The sequence below is a fragment of the Vombatus ursinus genome, unplaced genomic scaffold (genome assembly GCF_900497805.2).
Source record: "Vombatus ursinus unplaced genomic scaffold, bare-nosed wombat genome assembly UNPS02000582.1, whole genome shotgun sequence".
Classification (NCBI taxonomy): domain Eukaryota; kingdom Metazoa; phylum Chordata; class Mammalia; order Diprotodontia; family Vombatidae; genus Vombatus; species Vombatus ursinus.
This window is the reverse complement of record NW_020940360.1, coordinates 36,211,021-36,228,423: the sequence shown is the minus strand read 5'-3', so window position 1 is coordinate 36,228,423 and position 17,403 is coordinate 36,211,021. Positions and strand designations below refer to the sequence as shown.

At 39.6% G+C, this 17,403-nt stretch overlaps 1 protein-coding gene across 2 annotated transcripts in view; it reads right to left on the bottom strand.

Annotated features, from left to right (window-relative positions):
- Nucleotides 1–18: 18 nt before the first annotated feature.
- FOXO3 (forkhead box O3) overlaps nucleotides 19–17,403 on the bottom strand; it is a 162,533-nt gene continuing 145,148 nt past the window's right edge. For both annotated transcript variants that reach the window (XM_027855550.1, XM_027855558.1), the window contains one exon: nucleotides 19–3,656. The gene's annotated coding sequence lies outside the window, so the exon portion shown is untranslated. The remainder of the gene's footprint in view (nucleotides 3,657–17,403) is intronic.

Here is a 17,403-nt window from a genome sequence, read left to right as displayed (position 1 = left end):
ACACACACACACACACACACACACACACACACACACACACACACACAAAATACCACAAAGCCTGCTTTGTACTGTATCAAACATCCTCCTCTGATTAACAGGAGAGATTTTTTTAAAGTAAAAAAAAAAAAATAATGACACACATCTACCAAATGACTTTTTCAGCAAGAATAACATTATGGTAGATGAGGGGAAAAAAAAAAAAAGAAAAGAAAAACAACTTCAGATTCATTCACAGCTAAAGATATACCTGAACCTGAAAAGGGCAATGCATATTCTGCACTTGAGTACATAACAGGGAAAGCTTGTGATTAAGCTGTTTCCTAACTTTGGTAAAAGGTGTTTGGGCAGGGGTCTCAGAGGGGAATAGTTCCCCAGAGTGTATGTCTAATTAGAAACATTAGTTACTCTTCTGGTTTCCTTATAAAAAAAAAAAAATGGCAGCCCTTCCCATATTACCCTAAGGGGTGGGGGTAGGGAAGGAAGGGTTAGGAAGGACTGCAATTTGGTTAGCTGATGCTAGCTATCAGATCAGCTATGGGAACTGCATTTTCTATTTAGCATCCTAGATCTGAGAACAGCCAGAGAGAGTAGGGTTCGCTCCCTTTGCTTTCCAACTTAGTTCTGTTGACACAGAAGTCAGTCATAGTATTTCCAGATGATCCTTTAAGCCTAATCTGTAGGGAGAGACAAAAGCCACAAGTGGCACCTCTACCCAGCTCAGGTTAACAGAGGTATGGCTGCAACTCTAGCACGGATCTTACTTCTTTGGCCTTTTAGCTCAGCCTCAGCTCCCAAGGCTCCATCCTGAAGGAGACACAGTATAGAACTGGGAGACTTCAAGCCAGTGGGCGGATAAAGGGGAAGACTGTAACAATTGTAGGTCCAGAACCAGAAGGGATCAGGCCTTCCCCGTCCCTCTTGCAGCCCTCCTGCATGGCTCAGGGATTCAGTCCCTTAGAACACCCCATGCTTAAGCTGCTGTTTCACTGAGTCATTAAATAAGGGGGGGGGAAAAAAGACTTCCTGTTCAGTTCTGTAGCTCCCTGATCCCGTGCTTTCTTGCACTCAGCTATCTCAGATTAAATTCTAATCTGGGTTCAAAACATTTCTCAAGATAGTTTCTGATTAAAACCTATCAAATGTGGGAAAAGTAGAGAATGAAAGAGATACTATATAACTGAAGGGAAGTCAATACTTTTTTTTTTCAGTTGAAACACTTTTAGTACTTTTTCTGATCTACTTCCTGCCCTCTCCCACCCCCAAACAACTCTTGGGGTCTAGAGCAACAAAGAGGAAACAACTTCCTTATAACTCAGGAGCTGAGCTGCAATCTCTAGGCTCTCTAGCTGGAGCAGCCTGAACTCTCATACAGCCTAACAGCTCCCTACCACCAGCTGGTTCCACTTAGGCCATCTGACCAAATAACAAAACAGTGCATTCCTCCTCTCTGGCCCACTTGGCTAGCTTCTCCTTTCCAGACAGAGGAATGAAGATTGAGAGAGGTATTTCTCTTTCACCAGTGCCTGACCAGGCAGTCCTTTTGCTTTTCAGAGAGGACTAGCAAGCAGTATTTGACAGGTGTCTTACTTGTACAATTTTTAAACTCTCATTATGGTAAAGGAATACAGGAAGCAAGTCCCTGCCACTGACAAACTGACCAATCTGAATACTTACTACTACCTTTTGCAATGAAAAGGATAAGATCTTAAGTTGTTCAAAAAATTGGTACGTCCATGTTGGTCTACCATAACCACAACCACACAAGCATATACAAATTCTGTGAAACGTGATGAAACAAACAGGGTCATCACTCAAAAAGGACAATACAGGCATGGCAGGGTTGGGGTGAGACGGGGCATTAAGAGACCAAATGGAATGCCCAACACACCAGGTATAATTTCTACCAACATCAGCCCCCAAGATAACGTAAAGGAACAAAAAAGGGGCTCGACAGATGGTGGCAAGTGCACGTGTGTGTTTCATGTGTCATGGAAGGTAGCTGCATGGGACTGCTATCAGTGAGAACTTTTGCACTGAAACTTTGGGATGGAATACAGGTTTGTATTCTTACCACCCATGCATAATTATTCATTTCTGTATTCTACATAATAAAATATATTTATACATTTATATGCATAATGATTTTATCCAAAGTGGGGAAAAAAAAAAAAACCAAGTCTTCAAAGAGCATGTTGGACAAGTGATCCAATGCTAGAGTAACTGGAGCTTCTTCATACCAGATTCTCCCTGTACCAATGGAACACCCAACTCAACTCCCTACCAAAGAAACTAACAAAAAGACTCACACTTTCCAGGTTAAACAGAAAGCACCTATACAGCACCATTAACTTTAAAAAAAAAAAGAAAAAACCACCAAAATCTGGAAAAGCCTGAAAAATAAAACAAAAAGTTTAAAATGGCCTTTCATTTCTGTTTCATTTGTTCAAATATAATCCAAGATCATATCAAAAAATCAGCTTGTGGGGTATTGTCTCTCTCCCTTCTACAGTTCTGGGAGATCTGATTACACATTGAGGTGGAAAATAATCAAGGAAAGGTATTCAAAGAAATATGAAAGACCCAAACTCCCCCATCAGTCTGGTCTGCACTTTTCACATAGGTTATCTACTGTAGGCCTGACATATACTTGAGAAAACCTCATCTCACTTTCAATTCAGAGCAGAACTACTTTTCCCCCTGCTTTCCTCCAAAAAAAAAGGGGGGGGGGAAATTTCTAAGTGGCATTTGGCAATGAATGGGCATCTTAGCTTATTTCTCTCCTGAAAATAGCTGTTTCAATCAATAAGTAGATGGTCCACTACATTGAATGGGATCAATCCATAAAAACCACAGGCCATCCTGATTTAGACAATAGCAAATCAGCTTCTGGGTCTCTTTGGTAGACCCTCCAAAGAATCTTCTCGTTCAGAATTTCAAAAAGCAAAACAAAACACTGCATAGGATGCACTGTTCTTCATTTCTCCTGTGCTATGTCCTGTTTTTGGAAAATGATTGTGCCATTGTTAGGTTTCTAAGAAGAGAATAGTTTTCTATTAGACAAAACATGAAAGAATATGCTCTTTCAGTCTATAGCATCAGAGGGATCCAATGTCTGGGACTCCTGAAGCAGTAACCTAACTGGCAAGTGTTTGCTTCCTTCCCAAGTTTTCAACTTGCCAGGGAAAGAAAGAGTAGGTGAATCTAGTCAACAGAAAGAATAAAAAACAACAACAACAAAAACTACTGCATGGGCACAGGAGTGAGAAAAGAAAACAAACATAAAACCAAAACTTAAAATAGCCCATAAACCATTGCTATACTATAACACCACGTGATCATTGGCAGGAAACTACTGTTAGAGGGTACACAGTGTGTCTTGACAAGATGGCGCAGAGGCGTTGGGTGCTGTGTCCACGGAAAGTGCTCCATCATCCTGTACAGGGAAGATTTTGCATACGTTCTTAAGTTTAATAGGAACTTTGCTGGGGGGGATGAGGGGCCATTAACAGTCTCAGCTTGATTAGGAGAATGATGCAGGATTGATTCACAAAGGTCATTAAGCTGTAAACGGTGTCACTGTCCACTTGCTGAGAGCAGATTTGGCAAAGGGTTTTTTATTTCCTCCTCTTTAGATCTTGTGTCAGTTTGAGGGTCTGAAGGAGAAAAAGAAGGAAAGCAAGATGATTAGGACATTTAACTCATACTGTGGGACTCCTTAATGTTGTGCATATAACCTACTGTCCTCATAGTACCTGGAGGGCGGGAACTATTTCCTCCTTTTTTTTTTTTTTTAAATCTTTATATACTCAGTGCAAAGACAAATTTTACAGGTGAGGAAAGCGAGTTCCAGAAAGGTAAAGCACAAGACTGAGCATTTAATAGATACTTGTTTGAATTTTTCATTCCCACTACAGAAGTAACACCCAATGATTCTTCATAGGATATTTGTTTTTCTTCCCCCCAAATGTCCCCAAACATAGGAACCTAAGTAAAATAAGCAGTTAGAATACAAAGAAAGGTAAATGTCTGGAAGTTGAGTCCTTTGGCTAAAACATAGGAAGGATTAATTCTAGCATTCCTTTCCAAAAGCCCTTTTTTCCCTTTCAGTTAAAAGACCCATTGGAAAAGGAAGCTAGCTTAGATCATAGATTTAGAGCTAGAAGGGCAAGACACTTAATCGCTCTGCCTCAATTTCAACATTTCGCATTCTCATGATACTAATAGCACCTATTTTTCCAGGTTGTTGTGTAGATCAAATGATATATGTGTAGCTCCTTAAAGCACTATATGTATGTAAACATATATACACATACATGTATAAAGAAAGATATGTTGTTGTTCAGTTGTATCCAACTCTATGTGATCCCACCAAGGGTTTTCTTGGCAAAGATACTGGAATGGCTTGCCATTTCCTTCTCCAACTCATTTTACAGATGAGGAAACTGAGACAAACAGGGTAATGTGACTTGCCCAGGGTCACACAGCTAGTGAGTGTCTGAGGTGAGATTTGAACTCAGGAAGATGAGTCTTTTGGACTTCACACCCGGCACCCTCTTTACCATGCCACCAAGCTCCCTACACACACACACTCACGTGTACACGCACACCCACCCACACACCCACCCACACCAAGAAAGATGTTTATTATATATCTCTATGTAAATGTATACTTACACATGTGTATATATATCATCTATATTTATATACATATGTGTATACACATACATTAGCTATTATAATTATAGTCCTGGCTTGAGAGAGAGCTTGGCATGTGCTCTGCCTCTCAGATACTGTAATCACATTCCATGAAAAAACTGATCAAGGGCTGGCAAACCAAGGCTTACTTAGGTGTGACCCACTCTCCTGGCTGGGCTTGAGGATCAAATCACAGCCTTCAAGGCCTTTCTGTTAGATGTAACTCCAGGCCTACATCATAGGACCATCTGAGTCCAAATCTCCCTCCCCCTAATTTATAGGTGAGGAAAATGAGACCAGGAAAGGGCTTGTGTGATTTGCCTAATATGCCACAGGTTGTAAGCATCTGAGGCAGATTCATGGAATCACAGATTTGGAGATGGAAGTGACCTTAGAGGGCATTTAATTTAACCCTCTCATTTTACAGATGAGGAATTAGGCATTAAGTAAACTGTTCAAAGTCACACAGCTAGGAATGGCTAAGCCAGGATTCAAACCTAAATCATATCACTGTAAAATCCAAAACACTTTCCTCGGTACCATATGTTGGAATTAATTTGAATACAGGGTCTAGACTCCAGAACCAGTGCTTTTCCCATTGTCCTATGCTGCCTTAGAATTCACAGACTCTTCCAGGCAGATTTCAGAAAAACTTGGAAAGATTTATACGAACTGATGCTCAGTGAAATGAGCAGAACTAGGATAACAGTATACACGGTAACAGCCACACTGTGCGATGACTGACTTGGATTGACTTGGCTCTTCTCAGCAGTGCAAGGATCTAAGACAACTCCAAAAGACTCAAGATGGAAAATGCTATCCACATGCAAAGAAAGAACTATGGAGTCTGAATGCATATGGAAGCATGCTATTTGCTCTCCTTTTCTTTCGTTGTTTTGTTTTATTGCTTCGTTACTGTGGTTCCTCCTATCAGTTCTAATTCTTCTTTACATCATGACTAATGTGAAAATATGCTTAATATGAATGTGTAAGTAGAGCCTATATCAGATTTCACACCATCTTGTGGAAGGGGAAGGAGAGAGAGTGGGGGAGAAAATTTAAAACTCAAAATCTTATGGAAGTGAATGTTGAAAACTAAAAACAAATAAATTATTTAAAAAAATAAAAAAATATCCAAAGAACAAAATAAAAAAAAAAAAAGAATTCTTTCACTCCTCCCCCTTAAACATTCTGACACTTGGAGTCATGCTTTCCACAGGGCTGCCCAACTTTTTCATTACCAGGTGGGCTAGAAACTGCCACCTTTAGTAAGTGTTAATTTAGTTTGCATTGGTGGGGGAATTTAAATTCCCTACACTCCGGGAGATTAATTAACATCTAAGTAGAAAGTCCCATAAATTTGATTCTTAAATCATTAAAAATCAAAAGAAACACACACACACACACACAGAGCAAAACAAATTCCCCATTAAAACAACCTGATCAGCAAGTAACATTTCTGCCTCCCACATTCCTCTCAGAGAGAAGATAGGATACTTGAGAATACATCTGAATAGATACAAAGCACAGTCTGATTTAGATTTAAAGTGGCCACTTAATGTGAACTGATGAGACAAGAAAGCATATGCTTGTAGAGACTGAGCAACAAAAGTTGCCACGCTAAGAGCTTTTCACAATAGCAAAGGAGAAACAAAGTAGATGGTCACCAATTGAAGGAATGGCTCAACAATGATGTAATGGAATATCACTGAACTACAAGACACGTATATGAAGATTTCAGAGAAACATTAGAAGACTTACACGAATGGGTGACACATAAAGTAGAATCAGGAAAATAATGTTACACTTTGACTACAACAGCATAAATGGAAAGAACAGCAGCCTAAGAAATGGTGACAACTAAGCTTGGCCCGCACGAAGAGTTATGTGGATACATTCCTTCCTTCATTGTGGGGGAGGGGATGGAAGAGGGAAGGATATGGATGTGGGACTCTGCATAGGACAAAAGTTTGGGTTGGTATACTGGTTAGTTTTGCTGAACTATTTTCCCCCTTTTCATTTTTTGTTTTAAGGGATGGTTCTCTGGAATGGGGGAGGAAATAGGAAAAGAAAAATCTTGGGAAATACGAGTGAAGCAAAACAAAAGATAGCAGTGTAATTCTTTAAAAATGCTACAATGACAGTCCCCTGGCCACAAATTGTCTTATTTATATGGGGGGAGGGAGAGAAAAAAATTAATTTAAATGGATACAACACAGTCTTGGTAGTATAAAGTTTCATAAAACAGACAGCAAAGATGGAAATGAAGCAATCATCAAGATACACTAGCTGCCCATCTTTTTACCAGCTACAGAGGGCAGGTGATGAAAGATCCATCAATAAATTCACAAACAAATATGTCACATACATCTGCAACTCCCCATGAGGGGTGACATTTTTGTAAATGCATTTGGAATTTTCACAAAGTACTTGTGACTTTAAGTCTCAATCTGTCCCTCTGAAATGGCATCCTTGCTGAAGTCACACTCTTTGTATACAAATATTCAGGAAGCTAGCCTGGTCATGTTTCATCTCTAGAACAGAACACACCCATGGGCATGGGAGCCCTTGTTAACTGCTATGCAACCTAGCAGAAAAACCTTTTACGGGGTTTGTTTTCTGTTTCTTCCTTCCTTTTTACCCTTCTTCTTTCCTCTTTCTTTCCTTTTCTCCTTTCCTTCCTCTCATTTTTCTCTCTCCTTCCTTCCTTTCTTTCCTTCTATCTTCCTTTTTTTTCTTTCCTTCTCCCTCTTTTTATTCCTTTTTTTCCCTCTCTTTCAAGAAAGAGAAACAGCTCAAGGAAATCACTGATTTTTTTCCCCCTTTCTGTTGCTCATTTCCTTAATCTTGGTGATTTAGGGGGTTTCAAGCTACTTTGTAGAAACCAACCAGGGTCATCTCTGGGTTTTAGAGGGTGAAAAGACTCAAAAAACAATGCTTTCCTTCCCCATGTTGCTGCTCACATCCCTCCATCAGCCTGCTGATTTTTGGAGGGCTCCAACCAGTGTCCTTTACTTTGCCTCTACTAGGTTAGTGGGTAGTTTTTCTTTTCAAAATAACATTTCATAAACCACAGACTAAAATCACTATGCAATGAGTCAGCAGGGAACAAGGTCCCTCAGGTCCCGGTCTTAACTTACTGCAAAGTATCGGGAGAGAAGTGGTAGCCTATTACCTAATTCAGGTGCTTTTCCCCTTGTAATTCCCCTTGGTGTTAATTAGGTGGCCCTGGAAAGCAATTCTGAATGGAAAGGTGACATACTTGGCTCCCCAAGTAGAGAGGCAGAGTGATGTATGCCCCTGAAGGGGCCTGGCTGGATGGGGTGCAACTGGGAAGGTAACCAAAACAATCTGGCAGAAGTGTTCTGAGGGAAGGCCCTGTTAGCCCTAAAATAGTCAGGGCCTGGTTCCCCAGGCCAGGGAACCTGGAAACAATTACCTCATCAGAATGAAAAGTCTTCAGGGGCCTTCATCATCATCTCACAGAGAATATACTATACATTAGTATTTTCCTTGTTTTCCTTCCTGGCCCATTACAGCCTATGACAATGTCAGAGAACCTACTGCAGGTTTCATGGGTAATAGAGCTCACAGGGGGACCTAGGTGCTCAGGAGAATGCCTCTTTTACTTTCTCTCTTTTTTCTCTTTCTCCCTTCTTTCCTTCCCAGACTGGGAAAGGAGTAGGTATATGTTTAGAGATAATCCTTGCAAATTTAACAAAGGGAGCTCTAGTGTTTCTTTGCACACTTACTGGGCTGCTGGTGCAGAAGAACAGAGAGGAAATATGGCACAGTTTGGCTTTGGAATCACCAAGTTCTGTGTTCAAGTCCTGCCCCTGACACACACACTGATGGTGTGATTCTGAGCAAGTTCCTCAACCTTTCAGAGTCCCAAGCAATTCTCTATATTATAAGTTCCTAAACAATTTTTTAAAAGAATTTTATTTATTTATAGGCAATTGGGGTTAAGTGACTTGCCCAGGGTCACACAGTTAATGTCAAGTGTTTGGTCTGAGGCCGTATTTGAACTCAGATCCTCCTGACTTTAGGACCAGTACTCTATCCACTTCACCACTTAGCTGCCCTGTTCCTAAACAATTTTACCCATCTGAACTGGAAAAGGAGTTTTGAATTTGCTATACTAAATGATATCACAGGTGTAGAGGAAAAAAAGACAAAAATCCACAGGGGGAAAAAAAACTAAGCTGATTTCCCTGTGTTAAAAGGAAAGCAGACTACAAAATACTGTGAAAGAATGACTTAGTATCATGTGATTTTTAATGAATCACTTTCACCACTCTGACCTCTGCATTCTCCTCTATGAAATGATGGGGCTGGGCTAAATGAGCTGTAGGGTTCCTTTCATTTCTCCATCTATGATGCTGTGATGTTGGTGGGGGCAGTGAGGTCTAAGTGGATAGAGTGCTTAGGCTTAAGAGTCCACAATTGCAAGATCTCAGTTCAAATGTCATCTCAGTCAACTAATTAGCTATGTGACCCTGGACAAGTCACTTAACCTCTGCCTCTCATCTATAAAATAAGATGATTGGACTGCAAGGCCTCCAAGGAACTTGCTGGCTCTAAATCTCTGATATTAAGTTATTATGTGCCAGAGAAGTATAAGCATCTGAGTAACATAAACAGAACCTCTTTATAGCCCACTATAAAGAAAGGATTAAAAAAAAGAAGAAATGAAAGCTGTATTTCATTTTGTCCAATTCTTACTCACTCCTCTGTAAAGGCTCAAAGTTGTTGCATGTTTAGCGGACTCAAGTTGGGATCTGCCTTTTTTTGAATCTCTAGTGTTTAGCACAGTGCCTGGCACACAGTAGGTGCTTAATGTATGTTTACTGATTGAGTGGAAGAGCAGAGGGAGAATATGACACAATAAAACATTCTGCTACACTAGGATCCAAACAATATCTAAAGTTGGGGTTTCATGTCCCCTAGACTGTGATAAAGTATAAATTGTTCTTACGCTCTCAAAGGGAAAACATACTAGGTCAGAGAGAGAGAGAGAGCGAGAGAGAGAGAGAGAGAGTGTGTGTGGTTTTCAAACATGTAACAGATTAAAAGTATTTCTTTGGAAAGACAAGCAAGTTTAGAAATAAGAAAGCTCCTAGAGCTTACTGTTATCAGGCAATATGCCATCAGAACAAATGCTAATATGGAGTTCTTCACCACTCCTACATTTCATTCATATGAGGGAAGGGGGAAAGAAATACCCCCAAGAAGTTTGCAAAGCTGTACCCCTCAAAAGAAACAGATTTCAAAAATCAAGATGGTGTTGAATACAAAGAAAAAAAGAAATGGGGAGGCCAGATGATGCAGCCGGTTCTAAAAATATTCGTTTATGCTGTCATCTGGCGAGAGTATGTCATCCTATAATCTTGGCATCGGCAGGGACAGCAAGTTTCTGTCTAATTATCAGCGCATCATGTGACTACACATGATGTTCTAAGAACGGGAAACACCTCCCTGACCCCCCCCCCCAAAAATAAAAATATAAAAAAACCCTAAACAAAAACATGAAAAAACCCCAACCTATTCAAGTGGTAGAACATGAGACCATAAATGTTTGTACTGCTATCCTCCCACAACTTAATTCCACTGAGAAAAACATGAATTTAAAAAAAAAAAGGATTATTTTTATCTTTGTGGCAAAGGGAGGGGAAAAATGGAAAAAAAAAATTGAACCCCACTGCTGAACACAACACAGGGAAAAAACCAAAACCAAATACCAAAACCAGCAGGATGAAAGCCTCACAACTCCAAATCCATTAAGCTCAGTGCCTCTTTTTTACAGTGACTAAATAATATTAGGTGAAGGAAGGCCTAGTTAAAGTGGTCAGCTAAAGCAACACGAAGCACTTTTCTCTCTCTCTCTCTATTTCTCTCTCTCCCTCTCTCTCTTTCTCCAGATAATTTAAACCCATTTCCCAGCTCCTGTGACTATTAGGGGTAAAAAAAATGAGACAAAAAGGGAAATGAAACAATGATGAATTAACTTGAATACAGAACCCTTCCAATGCACTGGAGGCAAATGTTGCAGATACTGGGGATTAAATTTGCTTATCCCTAAAGCCAAAATCAACATGAGCAGAAAGGGATCTGGTTTGCTGCCTCTGAGGTACAAGCTGGATCATATTAAAGGACAGTCCAAACCACGATGAGTTATTTTCATCAATGAGTCTGGTCTTGATTCACTGCTTGAACTTCAAAGAGGATCCTCTTTGTCTCAAGCTTTCCTAGAGGTAGGGTTATATGATGCAAAGTGAATCTAGACTTATGAGTAGCGGATTTCAATGGGTTCCACACAGTGGTAGAGTGCTTCAGTTTAAATAAGACTTTGGCAGAATCCTTCTGGTAAAAGTTCTCTAAAATTATTATTTTAATGACTATAAATAAACAACATAAAGTTCATAAAAAAAAAAAACCCCACCACTAACACATTTGTGGTATTTCAGGGTTCCTTATGATAGTGTGAAAACCACTAACTCAGAGGAGCCATGTTAAAATCTCAGCTGTGCTAAGTTGTCCAAACTTGGGAGAGTCATTTCATGCCTGTGAGCCTCAGTTTCCTCACATGTAAAAAGAGAGTTGGACAAAACCTCCAAGATTGTTTCCAGTTCTCTACAAGCAAAAGGAGCACAGGACTTGAAAATCAGGAAGATGTGGATTTGAATCCTCAGCTCAGATACTCCTTTTTTTTTTTTTTAGCTTCAGGAATTCTTACTAGTTTTCCCCATGCCTGGAATTCTCCCTGCTTCTCATCTCTGCCTTCTGGCTTCCTTCAAATTCCAGTTAAGTCCCTCCTCTCTGAGTTCAAATCTGGCCTCAGACACTTACTAGCTATGTGACCCTAGGCAAGTCACTTAACTCTGTTTTAACTTCATTTGTAAAATGAGCTGGAGAAGGAAATAGCAAACCACTCCAGTATCCTTGACAAGAAAATCCTAAAAAGAGGTCACAAAAAGTCAGATATGACTGAAACAACTGAACAACAAAAAGAAAATGCTTAACAAAAATAAAAATACAATATAACACAGGGGAAAAAAAAACCCTCTTTCTACAAAAAGCCTTTCCCGTTCTCCCTTAACATTGATGCTTTCTCTATTATAGTAATCTCCAATTTATGCTATGTATTTCTTATTTTTTCATATCTGTCTGCATATTGTCTCCTTCATTAGACTTTGAATTCTTTGGGAACAGGAACTGTCTTTTGCCTTCCTTTGTATCCTCAGTGCTTGGCACATAGTAGGAACTTAATACATCCTAACTGACCACCAGCTATGTGGCCTTGGGCAAGTGACCTAACCTCCTGAGCATCAGTTTCCCCATCTGTAAAACGATGAGGATAATAGCATCTACCTTACAGGGTTGTTGCAAGATCCAATGGAGAATATATAAATAAAGCATTCTGCAAATCTTAAAATGTTATATAAATATGAATTATTATCATTATTGTTATTATTACAAGATGTTGAACAGTGCAGGGGAACATGCAGATGCGGTACAACATCATAGTTTAACTTAATAACTCATCAGACACTTTCTAGCATCAGGGACAGAGGAGAGGGCAGCATACTTAATATCTACATTAGCAGGATCACAATAAACCAAATAATGCCAGACAAGCCTTTTCATGTTTTTGCAAGAAGAAGAGTTAGGAGATGATGCTCTACACATTTCTGGTCATGCACCATCTATGGTCCCAGGATTCTGTACCGAGGTTAAGAAAACTAAGGACTAACTGGTTTTCTAGTGGCAGACAGGGCAGAGATTGAATTTGTATTTGGTCAGAGACTGTCCCAAAATGAAAACTCAAGATACCTAGCTCATAGGTTTTTAGTGTTTCGTAAAGGCTTAATTAAGGTTTAGTGGAGGCCAGGATGAGGTAGGGATGAAGAAAGAACAGGAAAAGGCATCTGTCATCCATCCATATCCCATGGGAAGTTTTCTTAAGTATTATTTTCTAAAATTTAATATTGAGTCTTGACTTAAAACAGGTGTGAATTGCTTCAGGGGAGCTCCCTGAGAGTACACCAAAACTCTTACGTGGAGGTAGTCAAGGGAGTCTTAATAGAACTTCTACTTTCTGGGAGTTTCAGTCTACCTGTGAGCTGTAAGGTCTCTTAATGAAATACTGGGGGTGGGGGGGGGGGGGGGGGAGAGGAAGATAAGGGTAAGGAAGTCCAAGTTCACGGAGAAGGGAAAAAGAGTGGAGACTGATGGAGAATTATCCAAAAGAGAGACTCCTGTAGTAATGTTGGAGGATTTCCAAACTAAAATCTTTAGGAAGCTAGTCACTGTTTAAAAAAAAAAAAGTCACATTTACTTTGTAAATTGGGCAAAGGGATAATTTTTTTGGTGTTTTTTTTTGGGGGGGAGTCCAAAATGGCACCTAAGATGGCAGATATTTTGTTAGCTGACTAATAACACTATACAGCAGAATAGCTCAGAAACTTTCTTAAAAAGATTTTAGGCCAAATAGGTTACATTTAGTGTGAAAAAATCCAGATTAGGCACGAAGTTTGAATTTTTCAAGGCCACACTGTCAGTAACAATAGCTCACATTTATACAGCACTGACTTAATGTGCTTTTACTTACATCAGCCCTCTGAGATAAGTAGCTTAAGTATGATTATGGTACCCATTTTATGGATGGGGAAACCAAGGCTGTGAGAATAATTGATTTGTCTGGGATCACACAATTACTAAGTGGCTGAGCCAAGACTCAGGCTTGTAACTCCAAGTCCAGTGTTCTTTCCATTGTCATACTCTCATATACCTTTTCTTGGCATTGGAAACCCTCCTCAATCTGTTTCTCCTATCAAGTCAAACCTTACTGCCTATCATTCCTCAATTTATTATTCTACCCATTATATGTCGGTTGTTTCAACTCACTGTCCTCACATCAAACATGTTCTACTTGTGTTTTCTGCTTGTGCTGTTTCCTCTGCTTGGAATGTCCTTCCCCATCATCTCCACTCACATAAATCCTGCACATCCTTCTGGGCCCAGGTCCAGTCTCCCCTCCTCTATAAAGCCTTCCCTAGACTACCAGGACAGAACAGTGTATAAACTGTCAGATAATTTCTGTAGCAGATGTTTTTGCTTAACTGTTTCTTTGTCCCAAGGGACGGTTCAATCTGGGGGGGTATGGGGTGGTGGTTAGTGGCGAATAAGTGTGACGTAAAGACAAAAAAAATTAGTAAAATGTATTTTTTTTTTAAAAAATGTAATGTTTCTCGATGGCACCAGCCACAATGATCTTTCCCTTTTCTGAATTCCTATAGCTGTCTATACTACTCATTCATCACTGAATCACATATGGCCTTACACTATTTAACTTGTCTTTTATGTAAGTGTGTGTCTTGTTTTTCAATGAAATTATAAACTCCTTGAGGGGCTCATTTCATCAACTTCTTGCAAGCCACTATGGTATGTTTTGTGAGTAGTAATATAAAGAAGTTACAATGTAGTGAAGGAAACAAGCCCCAGACATATACTTTTTTATATCTCCTATTGTGTCTAACTCAGGGCTTGGGTATACAGCAGGTAATCAATACATGTTGATTGAATTAATGAAGTATTCACCTAGAATGTCCACCAACCCTAGTATCTGCCAATCCGAGTCTTACCTAGTTCAAAGTAGTTTCTCCTCAATCAATCAATGTATTACTGAGGTTTAGTTAAATACCCATTATATTAGGCACTGGAGATACAAAACAAAGTATTTTGGGTCCTCAGTATTCTTACCAGTATGATGATGTTGAGTCAGATACCCTCTAATTGCTGGAAACTTTTTAAGGATATTTCCAAGTCTAAAACTAGAATCCACTAAGTCCACAGAAATCTCTTCTCCTATAGCACTTCGGGCTATACTGCGCAATTCCCAACTTACTTACATATTATCTTGTATTGTTCTGTAATTGTTTGGTATGTGTGTCACCTTCCGAACAAGAGTGTAAGTTATTTGAAGTCAAGGATTAAGATATGAGTAAGAGTGTGTGTGTGTGTGTGTGTGTGTGTGTGTGTGTGTATGCGTGCACACACACTATCTATCTATGTTCCGTATCCCCACTGCCTAGAATAGTGCAGGGTACATTTAATGTTCAATAGCCTTTATTTGTCAATTTCCTAAGTATTCAATCATCTCCACCCCCCCCCCGTTCTTTGAGCTCCAAATCACACCCTTTCACCACTTAAAAATTAAGGAACTTTGTCTATTGTGTGATCTGGAAATGAAATAAAATCCTTAGTTCTGAGACTCAAGCTGCTGCCCCCATCAACTGATTCATCATTTAAAACAAAAGGGAATGGGAGGAAATGCTTAAGGTCATAAACCACATCTTGAAATATCACAATGTTTATGTTCACTGGGTGTGACTTTAGCTTGTTCCGTGCGTCATCACATTAAATGAAAATCCCTTGGCTAAGCGGGAATTGTCAACTGCTTGAGTAATGAATGAATGTTACTACCCCTTGAAGGTTAGGGTGCCCCACATTCTCATCAATGGTGATGACTAGTAATGCCTAATTGCATAATATTTGGTTTGGAGGGGTCCTGACATTAAAAGGAGAGACTCATTCCATGGCTAGAGTTGAGCATGGCTGGGAAGTGTTTGAAGGGTACTAAAGCCATATGTGAATTAATTTTCCCAAGCCACACCAAAAGTAGTTCTGAAAGGAATCCTGGCCTTAATTACTCAGTAGCACGCCAAGGGCCAGCACTGAGAATAACCTCTGAGGATGTAGCCGAAAAACAGCTGTTGACATGACTATACAGACCCCCCCAATCCAGGGGAGAAAAAATATGGAAAACAATGAATACAGATAAGAAGGGACAGTGGAGGGTACACCATGATAATGAGGAAAAGAACCCTTCTCTGTCAGTGGATTCATCAGGAATACAGATTACAAGTTGTGATAAAAATCCATGTCCCAGATTTCAAATCAAAAATGGGTTAGCAGCATTACCAGCAGCAAATGGACTGGCAGGAGACTAGCTGGGACCATCCCCAGAGGCCCTACTGGAACTGAATTCTCTATGGGACTAGGAGGTGAACCTGCAGCCCAAAAGGTCAAAGAAGACAGGTGGAGAGGAGGAGGCATTTTAACCTGCTTAGACTGGTAATGATGATGATGTTGAGTATATACTGTCTCACTTATCAGCCAACAATCACTTACTGATTATCCTAAGGAACCTAAGTCTGTATTGGATCTGTCCAATCATTTGAAGATTCAATTGACCACTTGTGATTCTTCTTATTTGCAGTGGTCAAGTATAAAAAAAAGATCTGAATGAAAATAAACTGAAAATTCCCCATCAAACTTCATCCACTAGTCTTCTCCTTCCACATTCTCAATTTCCCCAAGAAATCAAACTGTACCCATCTTAAGTTTTCATACAAGCATGTAAAATTATATATATGTGTATACACACACACACACACAGTTTATGTAGGTGCACTTTGTTATGTTATATTCTAGCCATCTGTATTTACAACAAAAAAGATGGTTATGCCAATGAGTATTTACTAAACTGCTACTACTACATACCAGGCACTGTACTAGGCCCAAAGAATGAAACCATCACTATTTGTAAGGAGCACGCATCATGCCATGACTAGAAGTTAGTTTTATTTCTTAGATACACAGAGTACCCTCTGGAACTTCTATACTAAGCAAAAGCAATTTCTACACCTTAATCTCAAGTGGTAAAGAGTCACTCACATTTCTGAAGTACTTTAATGTTCATAAAGCACTGTTCTCACACAACTCCTTAAAGGTAAATAGTGCAAATATTAACCATGTTTATTTTGTAGATGAAGAAACTGAGCCTTGGGGAGGTGTGACCTGCCCAAAGGTCATACAACTAGTGTTGGGGGGGGATTCAAACTCGGGTCCTCTGATTCCAAGTCTTGGGCTTTCCCCACTTACACCAGTCAACGAAAAGTTTAACATCTGGAAATTATAATCAGCCTTCCATTTCTTTCTATTGCTATGGGGGGAAAGTATAAAAATTTCTACTGCCTGACTTTCCTACACAAAAAACAAACAAACAAAAAAAAACCAAACCCAAAACTAGAGGTAATCAATGAAGGGATCTCCTATAGCCAAGGCTGCACAACAGAGGGCAGGCAGGTTTTGCTCTTCTAGGGAAACACAAAAATGATGTCAAATACAAGAAGTGATTTGAGGTTTCAGCAACAGGAGGATGAAAAACCTTTCTTTTGAGGGAGTTGATAAGATTCTGGAAGAATAGGTATAATGGAAGAGGGATAGGACTAGGATTCTCTTATAAATACACTTTCCTGAAATTGATGAAATGGAGTTCTTAATATGCATTCAATTCACAAGCATTTATTAAGTATCTATAGCGTGCAATGCTAGGCAGTGGGGATACAAAGAAAAAAATAGTCCTTGCCCTCAGGAAGTTTACATTTTTCTGGATATAAGCAAGAATGGCTAGGATGCCTTGGTGCACTCACCAGTCTTAAGATGTTCTTTATCAAAGACCCTGATAAAACAACTTAGGTCCTGAATAACTGCCTACTCCCTCCTTCCTTTTTGACCAGTAAGTACCTGTCTGTCTCCCTTCATAGCCATATCAAAGGGCGTCTGGAATTACTACTAGGAAGTGCTTCACTAAACCTCACCCCACTCAAAATCAGGCAATTTTCATAATTTTATTGTAAA